The sequence below is a fragment of the Triturus cristatus genome, chromosome 7 (genome assembly GCF_964204655.1).
Source record: "Triturus cristatus chromosome 7, aTriCri1.1, whole genome shotgun sequence".
NCBI lineage: Eukaryota > Metazoa > Chordata > Amphibia > Caudata > Salamandridae > Triturus > Triturus cristatus.
This window is the reverse complement of record NC_140590.1, coordinates 1,779,804,662-1,779,811,154: the sequence shown is the minus strand read 5'-3', so window position 1 is coordinate 1,779,811,154 and position 6,493 is coordinate 1,779,804,662.

Here is a 6,493-nt window from a genome sequence, read left to right as displayed (position 1 = left end):
TCCGCCATCAATGGGCTGGATATTCGATTCCTAAGTATGAAAGGCCACCGACTTTATATGGCTAAGTTACTCCATTTTTACAGTTCAGGCAAGTAGGCCCGATTCTGTCCTCAAAGCCTTTCCCTGCTCTCTGTCTCTGACAGCTTCAGCTTGAGCTCGCAGCTGTATCCATGAACTTTGTCCTACTCCCTGTGCAGCTAACGGTGCCTGCCTCGGCCAGTTTTCGCCTGCCTGCCAAGAAGTTGTATTTCACCTTCGAATTATCTATTTTGCTCTTCAGCCGATGCATTCCTGTCTAGTGATTTAGGTAAACATTTCCTTTAACTCACAAGCAAGAACTCAGCCTTTCCGTCCTCCTGCAAGTGATTCATAGCCCTGCTGCCATGGAAAGTTTTCTATCCCTCGCATCTCATATAGACACTTAGACGCTTGTACACGCACACAGTCAGTATAGACTAGATTCTGTCCGAGAGTCCTTCCTTGTGGATAACATAGTTCTTTAAACATAGGATATTAGATATGATTTGGGATTAGGTTGACATAACCCCAGACTTCTCGTCTCCACATGTAGAGCTAAATGTCAAGTCCCCTTCACCCCTAGTTGCACGTCTATCACACGTCATGCTGCTGCGCGCGCATCTATGCCAAGTATTATCTTATAGATCCACCTATGTCTGATAATCCTAACCAATCATGTTTCTCTTATTCCTTATTACGCCTAGTTTCGATTACGTACCTGTCATGCCACTCTTCTTATCAAATGTTACGCCTTCTACATTCATTTCATTGTAATGTACTTATTATAAAAATGCATGTCTGTCAATAAAGTATTGTACTTCACTTCCTGAACCCTCGTGGTGACGGAACCTGAAGGCCGCGACTCGAGTCGGCCATTTTGAATGGAATAAAGCCCATTTAGAAAACCTCTTATACCACGGATTCTGCCTCTTGTTATTTTGAGCTATTTTACTTTATTTTAAGATTCCGTATGAAATTCAGTACGGTAAAGAAGATTTTATTTACCACAAAAGAACAAAAAGAAGAGCAGAAAGAAGCCTTGTTGCAAAATCATCCTGTACCCTCAACTTTTTCAGACGGATACTGGTGGTAACTGAGTCTGACTAACCAGTCCTAGAGCCAGTGCTATGTTAAAAGACACTTAGAATACAGTGAAAACACCTACATACACTAGGGAACATTATGCGTTGGGGTCCCCCTGTGATGAGCATGACCTCCTCTGTAAGCCCCTAGTATATAATAGGGCATGGAGATTAAAACTACCTCTTAAAACAGGCCACAGGGCGTTTTTGCACACGTTAACTCAGGCCCCGTCCCCTCCATTCACCACTGTGTAAACACGCCCTGTGTCCATTTTTAGTTGGGAGATTAAGTTCATTTGAATCCTGAGGGTCCCTAGGGTCCAACTAGCCCACTAGGTACCTCCAGTAAGTGCCACAGAGCTGCGTTGCAGAGAGGTGTAAAAAGTGGCACGGCCTGGACCACCTCTCTGCAATGCAGCTCAGTGGCGCTTACTGGAAGCACTTGGTGGGCTAGTTAGCCCCCAGGGGCCCTCAGTATTGAAGGGAAATTATATCCCCAATTTAAAACGTGCCATAGTGCGTGTTTGCACACGTCACCTCAGGCCCCGTCCCCTCCCTTCACCACTGTGTAAACGCGCCCTGTGGCTGTTCTAAGTTGAGAGATTAAGTCCCCTTGAATCCTAAGGGTCCCTAGGGTCAAACTAGACCACTAGGTACCTCCAGTAAGCGCCACAGAGCTGCGTTGCAGAGAGGTGTAAAAAGGGGCTTGGCCTCAGAACACCTGGCTGCAGCGCAGCTCCCTGGCGCATACTGGAGATGCCTGTTGGGGGCGCGTTTGCAGAGTGCTGCACGGAGGGGGCATGGCCTCCGGCACGATGCCAGTCTTTTATTTATTTTAGTTTTTTAAGAAGGGGGGCTGTTTGGTTCCCCTTCTTATTCGAATTTATTGGCCCTGATGACCCCATCCCCCAGGGCCAGTCTCCTAATTATATTTTTTTGACCCCAATCCCCAGGGCCGGCCACTGTTTTTTATTATTTTTAAAAAATATATATTTATAGACACACCTAGGACATGCTGGACAAACCGTACGTACCTATCACCATGACGATTTGCGTGATATTCATTAAAAGGCGACTATGCATGCAATGAATCCACGTGGAATGTATTTACACCACTAGTGAAGCTCTGACATGTCTGATGCCCTACCGTGCCTAATCCTGGTAGACACCCTTGTCGTTTATTTATACAAACATGGGTAGCTATTGACGGGCACATTTAATACACATGCACACCAAGCCATTCAAAGGGGATTCGACAAAAATTCGACCAAAACTATGCAAGAAACCCCCCTCACGGTTAATAAAACACACATCCACTGCCGGATGTGTAATACTTTTTATTTTACTCTCTGGAAAGGGGACGAACATCACTTGAGAGTCACAGCGTGCTCCTGACAGAGCCCAATGCTGTGTTACACCCACCATTGCCTGCCGAGTGCCACACACCTCTGTGTTGTATTCCACTAGCTAGTGCATATGCCATGACACTCTCTAGCCCATGTGCACTGTAACACCACCCCGTGAATGTGTCATGCCACACTTGTCTTCGCACGGGTTATATTGCCCCATCTAACGTGCCTTTCTCGATGCCTATGTTATAACGCACAGTGCTATGCCATACATATTACAATCTGGGATCCATATCTTTGTCACAGTGCATATGCAACGTTACACTCCCCAGCACATATTTTATATTACAACTTTAGAGACTAGTTAGGTTACACAACACTGCCCTGTGCATATTACACTCCAAGGCGCATATCGCATAGCACGCGCTAGTGCCTGTGCTATCTCGCGCTCTCCAATGAATCTGTCATTGCGCACAATGTATTGCATATTATATTTCACGCCCGGTTCATCTTATATCACACTTTTTGGTGCATAGTTTATACCATACACTATATCTAGTTTTCATTTTCAATCGTGCTCTCAGGACTATGTTCTATATAACACTGTGTTCACCTACCCTTTTCACGGGCATTACATTTTGCGATAGGGGGTGGAGGGTCAGGGGGTGTTTCTGCCAAGTGAGCCCGGAGTCACAGTCACAAACGTCCTCTTCTTCCTGAATAAAAGTGAGATTATGCTGCATACTTGTTCATATTTTAAGTAGTTCGCACAGACACAATGTTTTAAAAACAATAAAGTTCCTAATACCCGCCTTCTCTGAACAGTTAGCTTGCTGCCCCATCCCCTTCCTCCCTATCCTCTGTTGTGTGAATCCATGGACTAGCCTCCTCCCTCCTGCCATGCATGGTCTGATGTGCTGCCACTGCCCTCAATTTAGTATGATGTTCCAGTCCACTCCTCCTGCCCTCCATTGCCCAATTCTATGCCCCATCATTGACCTCCTGCTTAAACTTTGTGCTTAGCTTGCTGCCCCTATTCTCCTTCCCCCTGCCCTCCGATGTCTTTGTGCATGCCCCTGCTCCATCCTTTTTGCCCACCATGTCCCATGGACCTGCCACTCCTATCTACTCTGAGTGTTCTGTTGAGCTGCCACCCCCCTCCCACCTGCCTAGCATTGTCAGATGACTGTAACCTGTCCCTGCCACCTCCACCCTGCCTGTCCACATGCCATGCCCCTATCCTCTTCCTCCTGTCCTACATGGTCCATTGTACTGCCACACCCTTCTGCCCTCCCTGGTCTGTTGTGCTGCAACTGCTCCTCCTGCCTGCCCCGTGTGGTCTGTTGTGAGGTCCCTTCCCCTGAACTTTCTTTTCTGTGCACAGGTCCTGACCCTCCCTTCTATCCTCCATCGTCCTTTGTGCATGCCCCTCCACCCTCCTTCTTGCCCATCATAGCCATTGTGCTGCCACTAACCCTCCCACTTGCCATGCATGGTCTTTTGTGCTGCCATGGCCCCTCCCACCTTCCCTGTGTGGTCAGTTAGCTGCCCCTGACCCCCTCCCACCTTCCCTCCATGGTCTGTGTGTATGCCATCACAGTCTCACTGTTGCTCTTCATGGTGTGTCTTGCTTCTAGTGCCCATCCTGCCTGACCTCCATGGCTATCTTGCTGCTCCTGCCCTGCCCCCTTGCCCCCAGCCCTACTCCCTCCCTCCTGGCTTGTCTGTTCCATTGTAATGCCCCTGATCCGTCCCTCCTGCCCTTTATGGTCTGTTATGCGGCAGCTTTCTCTCCTGTCTGTCCATTATGGTCAGCTAGCTACCATTGCCTCTTGCCCCTCTGTTCTCTGTTGTCCATGTGCATGGTCCTGTCCCCTCCCTCTTGCTTTCTATGGATTGTTGTGCTGCACTCCCGTCCTGCATGCCCTGTGTGGTGTATTGTGCTGCTGCAAACCCTGATGCCTGCCCTGCAGGGTCAGTTTGGTGCACCTCTCCATGTCCCTCCTGTCCTCTGTTATCCAAGTCCATGTCCCTATCCCATTTCCTTCCATGATCCAATGTACCATACTTGCGAACATTTTGAACTTGGTAAGAGGGAGATTTTGAAAAAAAACTGGGGTATTGATTTTCCCCTTTGAGTTACATTGAAAAAGAGGATATTGTAGACAGGAGACAGATCAAATAAAGCCCATTTGAGCTTAAAAACATTGGACGTTTCCTGGCTGAATCGGGTCTGTTGGCATGTATGGTTGTACTACCATTGCCTCTTCCTTCTGCCCACAATGGTCTATTACATTGCTACAGCCTTGAAGGAGGGTAGATTTTGTATCACAGGGGGCCCCTGGCCCGTTCTGTCCACACCTGAAGTATGAGACCCTTGTCCTTGCCCTGCCAGCTGCATTTGTAGGCCGTATTAAATTGACCAGCGGGTCCTGTGTTGCTATATAATTATCCTGAGACATCCTTACCACTCAGCCAGCATAAAACCCCTGTGTAGGCCCTTCTGTTCAATATGTAGGCCTCTTTGTTAAATTGACCATAGCTCTGCAATTTTAGTGTATAGCAGTCTGAAGGCAGGTCTGCGAGGCCTTCTGATCCAAACTAGTAGCCCCCACCCTACCCGAGTGCTCCGTGCTCGGTATCAAAGTTCAACATCCCCCTGAAGCTGTCGACATACAGTAGGCTGCATCCTGGACTGGTACTTGCTTCCTGGGCAGGATTCCCGCTTTTAAGGAAGTGGCAACCGCAGAGCGTCAAGTTAGGAGAACTGAGGAGATTTTATACATGAATATATTGAATTCCCGTACAATACCCATTATTTTCTGCTTGCTCTATGGAACTTACGATAAGCGATTGGCCTGAGAGACTGACCTTTTCCAGGGGCGTAACAAACGCCCCCGCAGCCCCCGCGGTGCGGGGGGGCCCCCAGTCTTCGGTTAGGTGAAGGGGGCCCCCTCAGCTCTTCGGTAAAGAGCTGGGAGAGAAATGCTTGCTCTAGAAAGCAGGTGCAGTCTGCAGCCTGCTCAGAGCTCCTCGCGCTGACCCAGGGCAGGACTGAAGAGAAACAAAGTAACAAGTTAGATTGTTTCTCTTCAGCCAGAGCCCGGCCAGAAAAAGGATGGGGCCCTGCACTCTTCAGAAACACCGGGGCTTTCAGGGAGAGAGGTTAGACTTTTAAAGAGCAGGACAGATAACATTCTGCAGCGTTGTCGGTAAGTCTAGCAGTTTTAATTGTGAGTTTTCATTGTGAGCTCCTTCAAAAAACATGCTATGTTGTGGGTTGATAACAAATGCCTGATATGTTTTAAAATGCAGCATTTACATTTCTACAGATAGGTTATCTGGGACTTTAATTAGTCCCATCTGTAAATATCCTCCTGTCGCTGACCCTTTTCTTTGTCTCACACCACTAACAAGTGCAGGATATGTTACCTCCTGCCAGGCCCGGTTCTAGAGGGTGGGGTGGGCCGGGTGGGCCAGGCCCACCCAAACATGAGCCATGGCCCTCCCAGTGAATCTGCCACCAATGTACAACTACAATAAAAACTGTGCAGATAACTGGTGATTTACGATCCTGCTGCAGAGTAACCATTTGTCTGTTGGTAGTTTTTAAATGCTGATAAACTGAATTTTATGGGAATAGCTCAGTGGGTTACTACCTCTGTCACAGATATCCTTGTGTTACTTGCAGTTCAGAAGTTACTATCCTAACATAGGACAGTGACCTATGAACTGTCTTTAAAGAGCTGCATACAAACTTCGCTTTTTTGTATTGTGATATAGTTAGAACTTCTCCATTCCTTCATTATTCTAATGTTGCCAAAAAGAGTTTGTTTGGGCAGTTATACATTTTTATCAGTAAAGCCAACCCCCAACCACTGGAGTACTCTTTAAATCCTGAGTTTGTGCTTCTCCAGTCCAAACCCCCGTAAAATATATTGCCCACCAGTATGGATGACGTGATTCCTACACCTTATAATCCTCATTGGTTTATGTGACATTCCCCATAGACTGATTTATTGTCTCTGTATAATGCGTGCTGTT